This window comes from Pan troglodytes, chromosome 8 (genome assembly GCF_028858775.2).
Source record: "Pan troglodytes isolate AG18354 chromosome 8, NHGRI_mPanTro3-v2.0_pri, whole genome shotgun sequence".
NCBI classification, from domain to species: Eukaryota; Metazoa; Chordata; class Mammalia; order Primates; family Hominidae; genus Pan; species Pan troglodytes.
In genome coordinates this window covers 92,260,742-92,276,592 of record NC_072406.2, presented here as the reverse complement: position 1 = coordinate 92,276,592, position 15,851 = coordinate 92,260,742, and the positions used below count along the sequence as shown (strand labels likewise).

The 15,851-nt window shown below is 38.6% G+C and overlaps 1 protein-coding gene and 1 non-coding gene across 13 annotated transcripts in view; one reads left to right on the top strand and one right to left on the bottom strand.

The window, feature by feature from the left end:
* LOC112204612 (uncharacterized) overlaps positions 1-15,851 on the bottom strand; it is a 229,242-nt gene that overhangs the window by 48,959 nt on the left and 164,432 nt on the right. For 7 of the 12 annotated variants that reach the window (XR_010146957.1, XR_010146954.1, XR_010146955.1 and 4 more), the window contains exon 6: positions 33-91. This is a non-coding gene — a transcript (uncharacterized LOC112204612). Of the gene's footprint in view, positions 1-32; positions 92-3,349; positions 10,248-15,851 lie in introns of those variants that run through there. The other 5 variants (XR_010146950.1, XR_010146947.1, XR_010146948.1 and 2 more) reach the window with 5 other exon arrangements.
* Positions 258-15,851, top strand: part of LOC744093 (NUT family member 2A) — a 77,743-nt gene continuing 62,149 nt past the window's right edge. Inside the window, 4 exon segments of the mRNA XM_063781928.1 lie at positions 258-2,334; positions 2,647-3,239; positions 6,859-6,917; positions 13,847-13,950. The gene's annotated coding sequence lies outside the window, so the exon portion shown is untranslated.

Genomic DNA, 15,851 nt, shown 5'->3' with positions numbered 1-15,851 from the left:
GAAGGTATTCTACCAATATAAAAACACTTTACCAGGAAAACTGAGAAGGGGGCTGTTAACCTTCCGGGAAATGTAGGTCTTCAGTGGATTCCTGTTAGAGACATAAAAACGTAGAGAGAAGACTTTCAGTTAAAAGCCTCCTCCCTTCAGCAAAGTATATTCTGATTCCATTATCGTGTTAGGCTCCTATATAGTTATAAGTAATCCCATGCGGTTTTAGAATTCTTAAATATTCACACACATAGTCATCTGAAAATGAATAAATCCATGAATGACTAAACAAAATTTATTCCTACATCATTTTCAATATCCTTAAATTATGCTTACATCCTTAAATCGGTTGCCGCATTCTGAAAGCACAGAGTCTGTAACTCATAAAAAACACCTGTCGGCTGGGCACCGTGGCTCACGCCTGTAATCCCAGCACTTTGGGAGGCCGAGGTGGGCGTATCACCTAAGGTCGGGAGTTTGCGACCAGCCTGACCACCATGGAGAAACCCCGTCTCTAATAAAAACACAAAAAATTAGCCGGGCGCGGTGGTGCATGCCTGTAATCCCAGCTACTTGGGAGGCTGAGGTAGGAGAATCACTTGAACTTGGGAGGCGGAGGTTGCGGTGAGCCAAGATCGTGCCAGCCTGGGCAACAATAGCAAAACTCCGTATCACAAAACAAACAAACAAACAAACAAAAAACCACTAAATAATTCATTTAGTATGGGAGAGTGTGAGGAAGCAGAAAATTAAAAAAAAAAAAAATAGACCAGCAATAATGTCACTTTTTCATGAATTTGTTAGTTCTTTCTGAGCTCCACTTAGTTACTTTCCCATTCTTCCCTGCACACCGTCAACACATAAGGACTCAAATTAAGATGATGTATATGTTTACACTCCAACATTTTTTTTTTTTTTTTTTTGTGAGCATGGGGCCGTATTTTAATACAAGAAAGACATTGCTCTAGAACATGGCTCGCCTTTGCTTCAGGGCCTAGCAGTTTATTTTAGCCATAAGGGTAAGGGAGCAGGTCAGAAATGACTTTTAGTGTAATCCTATCTGTAATTAAAAATAGAAATGCTGTCATAAGATCAAATGTTATCAAAAATCAGTATTTAAAATTAAATTTACGCCCAAATTTCTTTCAAAAAAAATTTGTAATGTTCTTTTTCAGTGAAGCCTTTGCACTGCTAGAGCTGAACAATGTGATCAATCGGCTTGTTGAATAATCCTGCACAGTAGGTATTCCGCTGAAGCCAACTAGCTGGGGGCTCGAGAGCGAAAGACACAGATGGGGCCCTGCCGCCCCTCGAAGAGTCGGATGGGCGCGCCCGTCCCCGGTGCATCAAGAGGCTGGCCCGGCCAGGGGCGAGCGGCTGGCACCGAACCCCGCGCACCTCGCCGCGGGCGGGGCTGGGCCGTAGTCGGCTCGATTTAAGGCTGGTATCCAAGGCTGCGGCCGGTCAGGCGAGGCGAGGCGAGGCGACGTGAGCGAGGGTGCTTAGGGAGAACAGTCGCTGGCAGCTCAATGCTGGGTGGCTAACGCTCGACGGTGCCCGGCAGCAACCCGGCCGACAACCCGACCCGGATCCCGAGCTGCGTCGCGGACAATGCCGCGGGCCCGTCCCTGACTACGACTCCCGACGGGCTCTGCGACTGCGCCGGCCAGTTTGACAGCCGGGCGCCCTACTCGGCTAGCTCTGCTCCCAGCCAGGGACGCTGGCCTTCTCGCGGCTTTCCCCCGATGTCTCTCTTTATTCCAGCTGCCTGAAACTCGGTCCCACGAATGGCAGGCAGCGTCCAAAATTCAACCCCGTAAAGCCAGCACCAGCCAATAAAGCGCACGGATGGAGGCCACGTGACAGCAGTGGGCCGGCCCTCCGGCTGAGCCCTGATCTCTATGGTTTCCGCGGCTCGCTAGAAGGAGTGTGGTCCACTGGAGGACTCCCTACATTCTTCCTCCATTACCTCACTGCCTCCGGTGGCTGCTGGGATACCGGAGGACTCGGGTCCCGGCTCGACTCAGTCTTCCAGCCGCCCGGGGAACACCTCTAGTTCTTCCCGGCCGCCGCCGCCTCCGCCCCGCCGCCTCCGCCCCGCCGCTTCCGCCTCCGCCCCGCCGCTTCCGCCGCCGCCCCGCCGCTTCCGCCTCCGCCCCGCCGCTTCCTCCTCCGCCTGCCGGCCTCCTTCGCCCCGCCCCGTCCGCGCAGCGCGTCCGGCCCGCCCGCAGGCCAGCTTCTCTCGGGAGCCCCCACCCAGGCGCATGGCTCCATGAAGCAAGAGGAGGAGGCAGAGCGCGAGAGGTCCCGTCCGCCCCAGCCGCGTCTGGGCCAGGAGAAAAGGTGGGAAACTCGGGCTGCGCCGCACCCTTCTCCCCGCTGCCGGGCCAGGCCTCCCTCGGTCCGCCGCCGCCTTGCCCGCCGGGCCTGTTCTCGCCGGGGCGGGCGGCGGGGCCGGGAAGAGACCCCGCGGTCCTGGGGCGAGGGTCCGGGGGCAGCGTGGGGGAGGGGTCCCGGGCGGCGGGCGGGGCCTCAGGCCATGTCCCAGCGGAGGGGAGGGGGTCGGGAGGCACTGCCGGGGAGGGGCGGGCGGCGCCGTGCCCCGGGCCGCGAGGCTCGGCTCCCGCTCCTGGTCCTTGTCTGCACTCTCTCCAGGAAGCAGGCTCGCTCGCTGTAATGTTTGGTGGTCTCCGGCGCCGCCTGGCGGCCCCCACCCACCGTCCCGCCGCCCCCTCCCCCGCCCGGCGTCTGGATTGCACCCCCGCGGCTCGGCCCAAGCTGCTCTACCCGTCGCTCCATCGTCTCCCCAACTCCCCAGCGCCCCGGACCCTCTTTCCTCATACCCTCGTTTCTCACCTTTCACCCTGTCCCTCGGCCCGCTTTTCCCGTCCCCGCTCTGTCCTGTCGTTTTCTTAACACTCTTCACACGCGCACTTCCTCCTCCTCCTCCTCTTCTCTTTTTCCCACCCCTACCCTTGGGCCCTCCTTCCTTAACCTCCGCTGGCCCCCCATTCCATGATCCGTCCACCTGACACGCTGGGTTTCATGCCTCTCTTTCCCAGGCTGTGGGTTGTGCCCTTCACTCCTTGCCCTCCTCCATTCCCTGTCCTGATCTGAACTCCTCTCCTTGCCACGCTCCCTCACCCTTATCCCTCTGCACACTCCGAAATTTTTAAAGAAAAAGGAGAGAGAGAAAAAAAAGGAAAAGAAAAGAAACCCAAAAGGGAAAATATAGCTAAGGTGAACTGGTGAGTTTCTACTCAGAATTCTTATTACTGAGTATGATGTATTTTGTTTTCTTAACTTATGTATAATGAAAATGGAAGAGAAGAAGTATAAATCATAGTTCATTTTTATGATTAGTACATAAAAAAAATTTGAGTCTTTCTTGGCATCCATTACTTTATCTTAAAAATACAGAGTATTTACTTTTTGTGTGGCAAAGGAGGCCTAATGGGGAACCTTGACCTTCATCTCAACTTGACAGTAAAAAGGTGCTCCTTCCTTCCCCTTTTGCTTGCCATGTGTCTGAAAAAGACTAGTAGCAAGAATATAGAAAGAACTTTCAAAACTTAAGAGTGAACAAAGTCAAATTAGAAAGTGGGCAAAAGACATGAATATACATTTCACTGAAAAGAATATATGTTTGGAAAATCAGAGCATGAAAAGACGTCAACATCATTAACCATTAGGGAATGAAAAATTAAAACCCCAATGGGATTTCAATATATACCCAATGGAATGGTTACAATAAAAAATAATGACAACACTGAGTGCTAGCAAGGCTGCAAAGAAACTACATAACTGCTGCATGGTTGATGGGAATGTAAAATAACAAAGCCATTCTCTAACAATTTGATACTTTCTTTAAAAAGCAAACAAACAGTTTAACAGGCAATGACTTTATGACTCAGTGATTTCACTCCTGGGCATTTACAGCAGAGTAATTTTTAAAAACCACGTTAATTCAAAAACTTTACACAAATATTCAGAACAGCTTTATTTTTAATAACCCCAAACTGGAAACAACCCAGAAATTTTTGAAGGGGTGAATAAGTTTAAACAAAATGTATTACATTCATGCAATGAAGCACTACTTAGCAACAAAAAGAAACAAGTTATTGATATAGACAACAACTTCCATAAATTTTCAGAGAATTATGCTGAGTAAATAAATCTGACCACAAAAGATTTTATGATGTAGAATTTCCCTTGTAGAACATTACTGAAGTGACAAAATTATGAGAATGGAGGAAAGATTAGTGGTTATCAAAGGTTAAAGATGAGGTGAAAAAGAGGAAAATAGATGTGGCTAGGAAAGAACAACATGAGGGATTCCGTGGTAATGGAAATATTCTGTATGTTGACTATATCAATCTCCACATATTGGTTATGATATTGTACTATACTTTTGCAAGATGTTACCACTGGGAGAACTGAGATAAGGTTACAAGAAATCTCTCTATATTATTTCTTATAACTGTAAGTAAATCTACAATTATATCAAAATTTAAAGGTTATTTTAAAAAGAGAGTTCTTAAATTAATAATTCTTTCTCCCAACCTTAGAAATTAGAAAAGGAAGACTAAACTGAGCACAAAGCAAGAAAAACGAAGAAATAATACAGATTAGAGCAGAAATCAATCAAACAGAAAATAAAACAAAAAACAATAAAGAAATTTAAAGATCCAAAGTTTGAATCTTTGAAAAGATAAACAAAATTGAGAAATACTTCGATGATGAATAATAAAAAAGGCCGGGCATGGTGGCTTACGCCTGTAATCCCAACATTTTGGGAGGCCTAGGCGGGTGGATCACTTGAGGCCAGGAGTTCGTGACTAGCCTGGCCAACGTGGTGAAATCCCATCTCTACTAACAATACAAAAATTAGCCAGGCATGGTGGCGGGTGCTTGTAATCCCAGCTACTCAGGAGGCTGAGGCAGAATTACTTGAACCCAGGAGGCGGAGGTTACAGTGAACCCACATCCTGCCATTGCACTCCAGCCTAGGCGACAGCAGCAAAACTCTGTCTCAAAAAAGAAAAAAAAAAAAAAAGAAAGAAAGAAAAAAGAGATAATGTGTTGATCACCAAAATCAGGAGCAAAGGTTACTACTACCAGTCCTCCCCCATCCCATCCAAATGTATGAATTATAAGGGAAATACTATGAAACACTTTGTGACCACAAATTATACAACTTATATTTAAGGTAGAAAGTCTTAAAAATATATAAATTACCACAGCTGAAATAAAAATGAATAGAAAATCTGAATAAATATGTCAAATTAGCAATTAAAAGTCTTTCATAAGGAAATATACAGGACCACATGACTTCACTGGTAAGTTATTTTGCATATTCAATGAAGAAATGATACACATACTCAGAAAATAGAAAAAGAAACTTCCCAATTCATGTTATAAGGCCTATATTCAAAAGCAAAAATGAAAAAAGAAAGAAAAAGAAATTTTTAAAAAGAAAAAATAGAAATTAAATTACAGATCAATATACCTCACAGATATAGACACAAAAATCTCCAATAAAATATTATCAAACTAAATTCAACCATATATAAAAATGATTGCACTCCATGACTAAGTGAAATTAATCCCAGAAATGCGACTGTTTTTGTATTTTAAATACAAAATGTAATATACTATGTTATAAAATGAACTAAAATGAAATGATTATCTCAATGATGCAGGAAAAGGATTTGACAGAATCTAATGTGAATTAATAAAAAAAATAGAATGGAAATTCTTCAACCTGATAGAGGACATCAACAACAACAACAACCAAAAACACTACATTTTACAGCATAGCTAATGGTGAAAGACTGGATATTTGCCCCTCAAAATTGGTGACGTGCCAAAGATGTCTATAAAGTTTACTCTCCCTAATTCTATCCAATATTGCACTGGAAGTTATAGTCAATACAATGAAGAATACATCAATAAAGCCATCAGGAAATGGAAGTGGCTGGGCTCAATAGCTCAGGCCTGTAATCTCAGTGCCTTGGGAGGCCAAGTCAGGAGGCTTACTTGAGACCAGGAGTTCAGAACCCGCCTGGGCAACAAAGACAGATCCTCTTCTCTATGAATTTATTTATTTTTTTAAATTAGCCAGGCATGGTGGCATTCACCTCTCAGTCCTAGGTACTCAGGACGTTGAGGCAGGAAGGTCACTTGAGCCAGGAGTTCAAGGTTGCAGTGAACTATGATTGCAAGTTACTGCACTCCAGCCTGGTAGATAGAGAAAGACACTCTATCTCTTAAAAAAATTAAGAAAATAATTATATTCACAATACTATACAAATAAACCCTTGGAAATACATTTAGCAAAATACGTGTAAGAATTGTATGCCGAAAACTAATAACCTAAGCAAATGGAAAATCATTCCATGCTCATGGATTGAGAGACCTACTATTGTTTTTCTAGTAATTCTCCCATCATAGATCTATAGATTTAATACTATTGTTACCATACATTAGCCATATTATATGAACATAAATATTTCATTTGTGAGCCTCATATCTAATTATTTGTTATTTACATATAATTATTTTAATATGAGCTCTTTGAAAAGCACTTTAAAAATGGTTCCCTGAGACCTTGGCTTTCAAGTTCTAATTAAACTATTCAATATGAACTAGAAAATTTAGTAAACAAAGTGTCATCTTCTGCCTCATTATCTTTTTATTTGGAAAACTGTGTTAGACTCCAAGGTATTCTCTCCTTACTTCAATGTAACAGAAGTAACCAGTTTAATTGTTCAGAACCTGACATTTATTTAATCATGCCTTCTTAGTGTTCAGGTTTATTGTCTTCGATGACTGGATGCCAATCTGCTTCCTTTTTGACTTTCCTAGGCTCGGATTCATCAGATTCTCTACTTGCGTCATTTGCAATGGAAAGACCCTCCCACAAGGTAGAGGTTATTCATTCTCTCTCTCTCTCTCTCTCTCTCCACCACAATTTTTGCCAAGAGCAAGTCAGGTTTTTGGTCAAGCTAGGTTTTTACTGCATGCTTTCCTTCAACTAAGTGTGAAAGAAATCTATTAAATAATATTTAATTTGGTCTCAAATGTGAACCATACTCTCCAACCTAGTATTTCTACCAAATAACCATGAACTGAAATTTACTTCATAGTTTTGACCTTCATAAATTGTTTGTTTCCCCATTTATCTCCAATTCTTATATGTTTTTAGATTATTGATATCAACTCTGGAGAAAAGAATAAGTCTTACACCCGGCATAACAACAGGTACAATTAAAGAAGTATGTTCCTTAACATGAGAAGAATGTTAACCCATTTCAATCACAAGTATTTGATTTTTCCATGAGTAACACTATGCTATGCATTGTGGAGTTTACAGAAGAGTTGAGATATGATCCTGACTTCGTGGTATATAATTTCATTTGATAGGGCAAGGCATATGTAATACAATAAAGATCTAGATGTTACTGATGTACATGAGAGCCTTGTGGGCTGAGTTCCCTTACAGAAGTGGAGTTTGTGCAATCTTGAAAATGGGTAGCATCTGGATAAGAAAAGAATCAATCAAGTAAGAAAAATGTCCCAAAATTGCTTCCACGATGTCAGAACAGCTTCCTTCAGAAAAAGCTACATAGACATTTAAATGTAAAATTATAGCATCTTACAAACAAATATATAAATACTATTTACTTTTATGTCTGATACATTTAGAGAAAGTATCTAAGTCAATGTTAAAAATTCTATTTCAAATCCTCGCATGCATCTCCTTTCACTAATTAAATAATAGTGAACCGTGTTTTGAAATCATCAGACACTTCAAAATTAGTTTTCTTTTCAAATAATGCAACGTAGTAAAATGTGGACTTGCAAAGTTCTTATTTTACTGTGATTCTTCTATGAAAATAATGTAGAACTATTTAAAATTTTTCCTTAAATTTTCCACAAGTGTAAAGTAGGTAAAACACCACAAACAATATTTGCTGAATTATTACAATGTATTACATGTCTTTTACTTAATATGAGTTGTACACTGAGAACTTTTTTTTTCACAATAATTCTCCGAGATGAAGATAAAGTGGATGAAAACTTGAAGTAAAGATGTATTCACCCTACAAGACTTAATAGTGAGACTGCGCTTAACTCAAGATTGCGTTGGCCAAGGGATTAAAGAGGCAGAGGAGAAACTGCTTCCAATGTTGTTTCCCAATAAATCAATAAAACTTGTCAGGGGTTTTCATCCAAGGAGAGAGTAACACTAACCTCTATCTTCATGTATACATTTTTTTCCAGGCTTTTGGAGCTTGTCAATGATTCCCAAACTTGGCTTTATATTAGACTCACCCAGAGACCCATTAAAATCCCAATGTCACCAGGCATGGTGGCTCACACCTGTAATTCAAGCTACGTGAGAGGTTGAGGCAGAAGGATCTCTCAAGCCCAGGAGTTTGAGGCTGCAATGAGCTATGATCATGCCACTGTACACTAGCCCAGGTGACAGAGTGAGACCCTGTCCCCTTCTCCCCCAAAATCCTGATGTCCAGGTTATCAAATTAGAATTTTTGAAGGTAGGATTGAGGCAGTGCTACTAAAAGCAAAGACAAAAAGAAGCAAGCAAGCAAACCACTTGATTCTAATATGGAACAAAGGTTGAGAATTACCAGATAGAAAAAAAAAACAAATTCATCAATACTGATCGTCTATTACCTTTAAATAACCTAGATCTCAAGAGATCCCAATATACAAAAGCTTTGGCCAGGACCTGAGAATCTATTATAATTAGCATTTTCATTAATCTTAATATCTCACTCATATCATGCACAAAATTCAATGTAAGATGGATCACAGACCTAAATATGAATGCTAAAGCTTCTAGAAGAATACTTTGAGGAACATCATAATGATCTTGGGTGAGATAAATAATGATTTTTTTTCTAGAGCAGAAAATGTATTAAACATAAAATAAAAATTGTGTTAATGTTTTTACTATATTAAACTTATATTCATTTATTCAAAAAAACCTCATTACATATATAAGGAACTCCTACAACAACAGAAAAAAATAACTTAATAAGGGGGGCAAAAAGATTGAATAAATTTTCTTCAAAGACATACAAATAGCCAAAAGGTATATGAAAAGATGTTCAACATCACTAATGATCAGAGAGATACAAATAAAAGCCAAAATATGATATCACTTACCACTCATTAGGAGAGCCATTATGAAACAAAACAAGACATAACAAGTGTTGGCAGTGATGTGGAGAAACTGGAACCCTTGTACGCTCTTGCTGGGGATGTAAATTGGTTCGGCCACTGTGGATTACAGTATGGAGGTTCCTCAAAAAAACTAAAAATAGAACCAATATATGATCCAGCAGTCCTACTCTTGGGCATATGTCCAAAAGAATGGAAATCAGGATGTGGTAGAGTTACCTGCATACCCATGTTCTTTGCAGCGTTACTCACAAAACAACAAAATTTGAAAACTTAAATGTCCATCAGTACATAAATGAATAAAGAAAATGTGGTGTATAAATACAATGGAATATTTTCAGCTTTAAGAAGGAAGGACATTCTGCCATCTGCAAGAACATGGATGAACCTGGAGGATATCATGATAAGCCAGTCACAGAAGGATAAATTCTGCATGATTTCACCTATATGAGCTTTCTAAAATAGTCAAACTCATAGAAATAGAGAATAGAATGGTTAGGGGCAGGAGGAAGAAGGGTTGCTGTTCAACAGGTATAAAGTTTCAGTTGTGTAAGTTGCATAAGTTCTAAAGATTTTCTGTGCAACATCATGCCTATACTTAACAGTGCTATATTGTACATTTAAAACCTTACTAAGAGGACAGATCACAAGTTATGTTTTTACCTCAATGAAAAATGAATAGAAATGTCACAGTTAGATAACACATTTGAAATACATAGACCTGACAAAATATTTCTATGGAAATTAAATAAATCCTACAAATTGTTATGCAGAAGATACATCACTCAATTAGAAGTGAGCAAAAGACTTGAACGGTCAGTTCATAAAAGAAGACAGCCAACTGGGGAATCAGGATAAGAAAATGTGCTGAACATAGTTGGTCATCAGAAAAAATGAAAATAAAAACCTCAGTGAGATGTCATTACGTATCCAAGAGAACTGGTAAAATTAAAATGGCTAAATACCTGGAGACCGATATGGGAGGATAGCTTGAGCCCAGGAGTCCAAGGCTGCAGTGAGCTATGATTGTGCCACTCCACTCCAGCCTGTGTGATAGAGCAAGACGCCATCTCTTAAGAAAAAAAATTGGGGACTGAATATAGCAAGTGTTGAAGAGGTTATGAAGCAAAGAATCTCATACATTTGTGGTGGGAGAGTAAATTTACAGCTATATTTTAAAGAAGTTTGGCAATTTCTTATTAAGTTAACCTGCACACATACGCAGTGACATCGTGATTCAATTTATAGGTATGTACCAAAAATAAATGAGGGTGTGTATTCACACAATAGAGACCGATATAGAATTATTCACAGCAGGTTTTTTTTGTAGGCAAAAACTGGATGTAACATCTATAAAGTGGAGAAGAGATAAATTATGATATTGACTTACAGAGTAATAATACATAGCAATACAAAATAAAATATTGACACATAAACCAGCATAGATAAGTCTCCAAAACATCATGTTGAGTAAAATAGGTCAGACACAAAAGCATAAAATCTATATGATTCCAGACAAATTTGACCAGTGGTTGTTATCGACTGGAATAAAGCAGCACAACATTTTCTGTGGTAGTGAAACTGTTCTTTATCTTGATATAACTGGTGTGAATATGAGTGCAGAAATACATAAAGTTAAGGTACACATCTTAAATTTGTTCATTTTATGAAATATAAATTTAGCGTTGGTAATGCACCTCCAAAATTTTTTATTAAGGCTATAATTAAATTTATATTTTTCTTTATAAAAATGAGTGATGTATCACATTATATTTGAATATTTTTCTAATAGAAGACCTTATGGCTTAAAATTAAGTATTCTGTTTAATACTTACCATAAATTTATAATTTAATAAGTGATTTATAACTGCACAATAACATTACAACAATTTTATGTTTAGGTAAAATTGTCTTTATTTTAAATTTAAGTAGTACAGCAACTTTACATGGCTTACCTAAACCACACAATTATTAAGTGATATAATTGGGACTCTAATCCAGGGCTGTTTCTAAGTAATATGTTCATTTTTCTTCAAGCTGATAACTTGAATACATCTTTTGAAAAAATTTTTTATTAATTTTTTAAATTTAATTAAGATACTTTCAACTTATTAAAGATTATGTGGTTCTTATAACACTAGATGGGTTAAAGTCATACTTTTGACTTCTATTATTTATGTGATTTTATGTGATCTTGGCCATTCAGCCTTTTTTTGGTAAAAAGGGAATGATAATATCTCTCGAGTATTGCAAGATTTAAATGAAATTAAATGCGTTGAAAGCTTCTGTAAGAAACGTACAGAGTGCATAGAAGAATCTCAATTTTTATAAGTTTCTCAATTTTCCCTTTACATTTTCATTCTTATTGTCATCTGTCTCTCACTGATGCTGCTGCTTCTCATGTCGCCCCCTAAGTGCAGACTAGTTCTCACCCTCAGCGCTCTAACCACTGCCTCTAGAAGTAAAATAAGTGTCCTCTTGCAGAATACTTCTACTTCCTTCTCCTCACACCCCTCCAGCTTGGAATCTCATACCATTTGATTATATTGATCACTCTCCCAATGTTTAGTCACTTTCCCTCATTCTTTGAAGTCTTTACAACCTGACTTAACTGCCATTATTTTGATGTCTCATTTAAATTACTTATCTTCTTTGACATTTGACCTCGTCATTTCCAATGTACTTGCTATCTTCAGTATCTAGCTATTCAATCTCATGATCTCACCTCAAACCACGTTATTACTCCTAATTGCAAATTTTTACAACCTAACTTTTAAGTCTCCTGCCTTCTGAACATTAACTTCTATCTTTCTAGTTCATTCCATTTACAACAACTTCAAAAATACTGTGACTCATCCTGGATCTACACTCTCATACAATATACAATACAGTCCTTATACAATTCTCAATCCAGTTTTCTCCACACATCCTTTACTTCTCAGCAAACCCACCTTCAAAACATTTAAATAATTTTTACTACTGCTGTTATCCACCCAGGCCAAGCCAAAATCATGTCTCATCTGAATTTTTATCCCCCTTCCTGCTTCTGCATTAGCCCTCACCTTCAGTCTATTCTCAATACCCAAGCAAGAATATAACATAGTATCATAGAGATCACGCCACTCTGCTCACTCACTTTTAAGGCCTTCTAATTCCACTCTGAGTCATTATTGTACAGATTATATAGCTCTACTCATGCTCCCCACCAGGCACACCTCTTTGATCACAGCCCTGTTGCTCTTCCCCTCATGCCTCTGTTCCAGCTTTGCTGTACCCAACACTTCCTGGTGCTCTTTGGGCAGGCTGGGAATTGTCTCTGTGTTAGCCCATTCGAGCAGCTATAACAAAATACCATAGACTAAGTAGCTTATAAATGACAGAAATTTATTTTTCACAGTTCTGGAAGCTAAGTCCCAGATCAGAGTGCTCACATATTCCATATATGATGAGGCCCTATTTCCTAGTTCATAGACCCATCTTCTTCTTCACAGGGTGGAGTCATCATATGGTGGAAGGGACAAACCAGCCCCCTCAGGCATCCTTTATAAAGGCACCAATCTCCTTCATGAAGGCTCTGTATTCATGACATAATCACCTTCCAAAGACCTTAACTTTTAATAGTATCATACTGTGAATTACATTTCAACAGTAATGGAGGGGGGGGGTTGTCAACCTTCAGACCATAGCACTCTCATATTAGATACTTTGTACGTGGTTTCTCTGACTGAAAACACCTGTCTTCAAATTCCTCCCTGAATTGTTTCCTTATCTCCTGGATTAGTTCCTTCTCATGCTGCTAATAAAAACATATCCTAGACTGGGTAATTTATAAAGGAAAGAGATTTAATTGAGTCACAGTTCTGCACAGCTGGTGAGACCTCAGGAAACTTACAGCCATGGTGGAAGGGGAAGCAACACATCCTTCTTCACGTGGTGGCAGCAAGGAGAAGTGCCAAGCAAAATGGGGGGAAAAACCCTGATAAAACCCTCAGAGAACATGAGAATTCATTGATATCACCAGAACAGCAGCGTGGGGGTAACTGCCCCCATGATTCAATTGTCTCCCACCAGGTCCCTCCCATGATATGTGGGGATTATGGGAACTACCATTCAAGCTTTAGATTTAGTGGGGGACCCAGTCAAACCGTATCACCTTCTTCAAGTCTTTCACTCAAATGCTACTGTCTCCGTCATGCCTTCCTTATTTCCCTACTTAAAATTATATCTCCTCCTCGTGTTCTTTATTTGCTTTGTCTGCTTTACTTTCCTCCATAGCACTTAGCAACACTTAACATATTATATAGTTTAATTATTTATGTTGTTACACATCTCCTTCCAAGAGAATGTAAGCTCCAAAAAGGCATATTTTTCTTTATTTTCTTTTTTTCACTGCTATATCCGCAGTGTCTACAATAGAATGTGGTACAAGGTAGGAGCTTAATGTGAATGAATGAATGTTAGTCGTATTACCTTTTAAATTTACCTTATTTTCTAATTTTCTACATTTTCCACATTCCTTCATCCTTTCCACCTTCCTACATCCTGTGGGATGTGCATACAGAAAGCAGCAACATTAAGGTAAAAAGTTTAACCTTTGGATTAATATTTAAATCTTGAGACTGTTTTGCTTTTCTGTTGCCTTTAGCAAAACCATATTCCTGCTGCTGTCAGTTATGATGCACTGAGAAAACTTCAGAGACCTAAACTTTTTCCAGAGAAGAGAAGCTTTACTGGTGTTCCAGCCCTAAGGTGAGACCAGCTTATGCATCCTGGTTTATATTTTATTTTGTCGCCTTTATTCTCTTTCTCTTTATTTTTCTTTTCTTCTTTCTTACATTGTATTTCTGTTTGGAAAAGACCATGTACAAACAGAGTAATATGTGGATCCATGCCTATCCATCTTAGTATAATCATGTATTCATTGTACTTTGTTGTATACATTTGGTACGTATTCTAAATATGGACATATGCTATGTATCATAATGCACATAACCATTTCTCTATTGATAGACTGTTACAGTATTTTCAATTTCTGATAACAGCAAAAATGATCCTTCAGTTGCTATCATCAATATTTATTTGTACATATCAATGATCATTGTAGAGGATTAAAAACAGAAGAAGAATTTTTAGGGAAACCATGTATAGTTAAAATGTGTATATACTTTTCACATTTTCATAGATAAAGAGCATCCCTATTTTTTTCCCCACTAACAACAAGACAAGATGGCTGGAGAAAAATAAATCACCAAATATCATAAAGATACTTGCATGTTTTATAAGTAATTAATAACTACTTTCTCATAACAGTAAAAACTATTTTGTTTTGTATGAGAGGATTTTTCTCTCTAAGTTTTAAAAAATCATTACGTACAAATATATCACATCAAACCCAAAAGCCACTGCTAGCACACTGGTTCCTGTCTTAATATTAAGTATGAGATAAAAGGCCTTTATCTTCCAGAAAGTTGTTCATAACATGCCAAATATGTGAACACCCAATAGTCAAAGGACATTATGATGTAATTTTGAAAGTTATTAAAATAATTGTTTATCAATTTCATCCTACAAGCACACAATTTAAACCATTCTTTTAAAGTGGATTTTAGAAGATTGGAATAGGAAGTTATAGAAGTCAATCCCTCCACAAAAACTGCCATTAAACTGGAAAAAATAAGAATTAACCTTTTTGGAACTCTGGATCCTAATCCGATAAATAACAACCATTAGTAGACTGCTTGATGCTATTGGCCTTTAGTAAGAAAATGGCTGTATGCACACACCAGATACCATCACTCATTCTTATTCACAAGAGTCAAAAAGTGAAAACAAAGCTGTATGTGTAGATAAACAAAATGTGGCATGTACATACAAGGGAAGATTATTTAGCCATAAAAAGGGAATGATGTTCTGATACATGTTTACAACATGGGTAAACCTTGAAAACATTATGCTAAATAAAATAAGCCAGACACAAAAGGACAAACAGTATATGATTCTACTTATATGAAAGATCATGAATAGTCAAATTCATGCAGAGGGAATGCAGATTGCATGTTGCCAGGGCGTGGAGGCTGAGGCAAGGGGAATGGAGAATTAGTGCTTAATGGTACAGAACTTCTGTTTGATGTGATAGAAAAGTTATGAAAACAGTGTTAATTATACAACATTGTGAATGTATTCAATATCACTGAGTTTTAGAATTGAAAATGATTAAATGGTACCTTTTATGTTATGTATATTTACCACTGGGTAATAAAATTGTATTAATGTAGGCGAGGCAATTTTAACAGTCGTACCACTCTGGAGGAAGATATTGATAATGAAGGAGGCCATGCATGTGGAGGCAGGATATATTACATATATAATATATAACATAGATTATATTATATGTACACATTATGTCAGGGTGTGTGTGTGTGTGTGTGTGTATATATATATTATGTCAGGGTGTGTGTGTGTGTATATATATATATAATATACCCTGCCTCCACATGCTTGTTATATATATATATATAGTGTATATATAGTATATATATAGTATATATACTATATATATAGTGTATATATAGTATATATATAGTATATATACTATATATATAGTGTATATATAGTATATATATAGTATATATACTATATATAGTGTATAT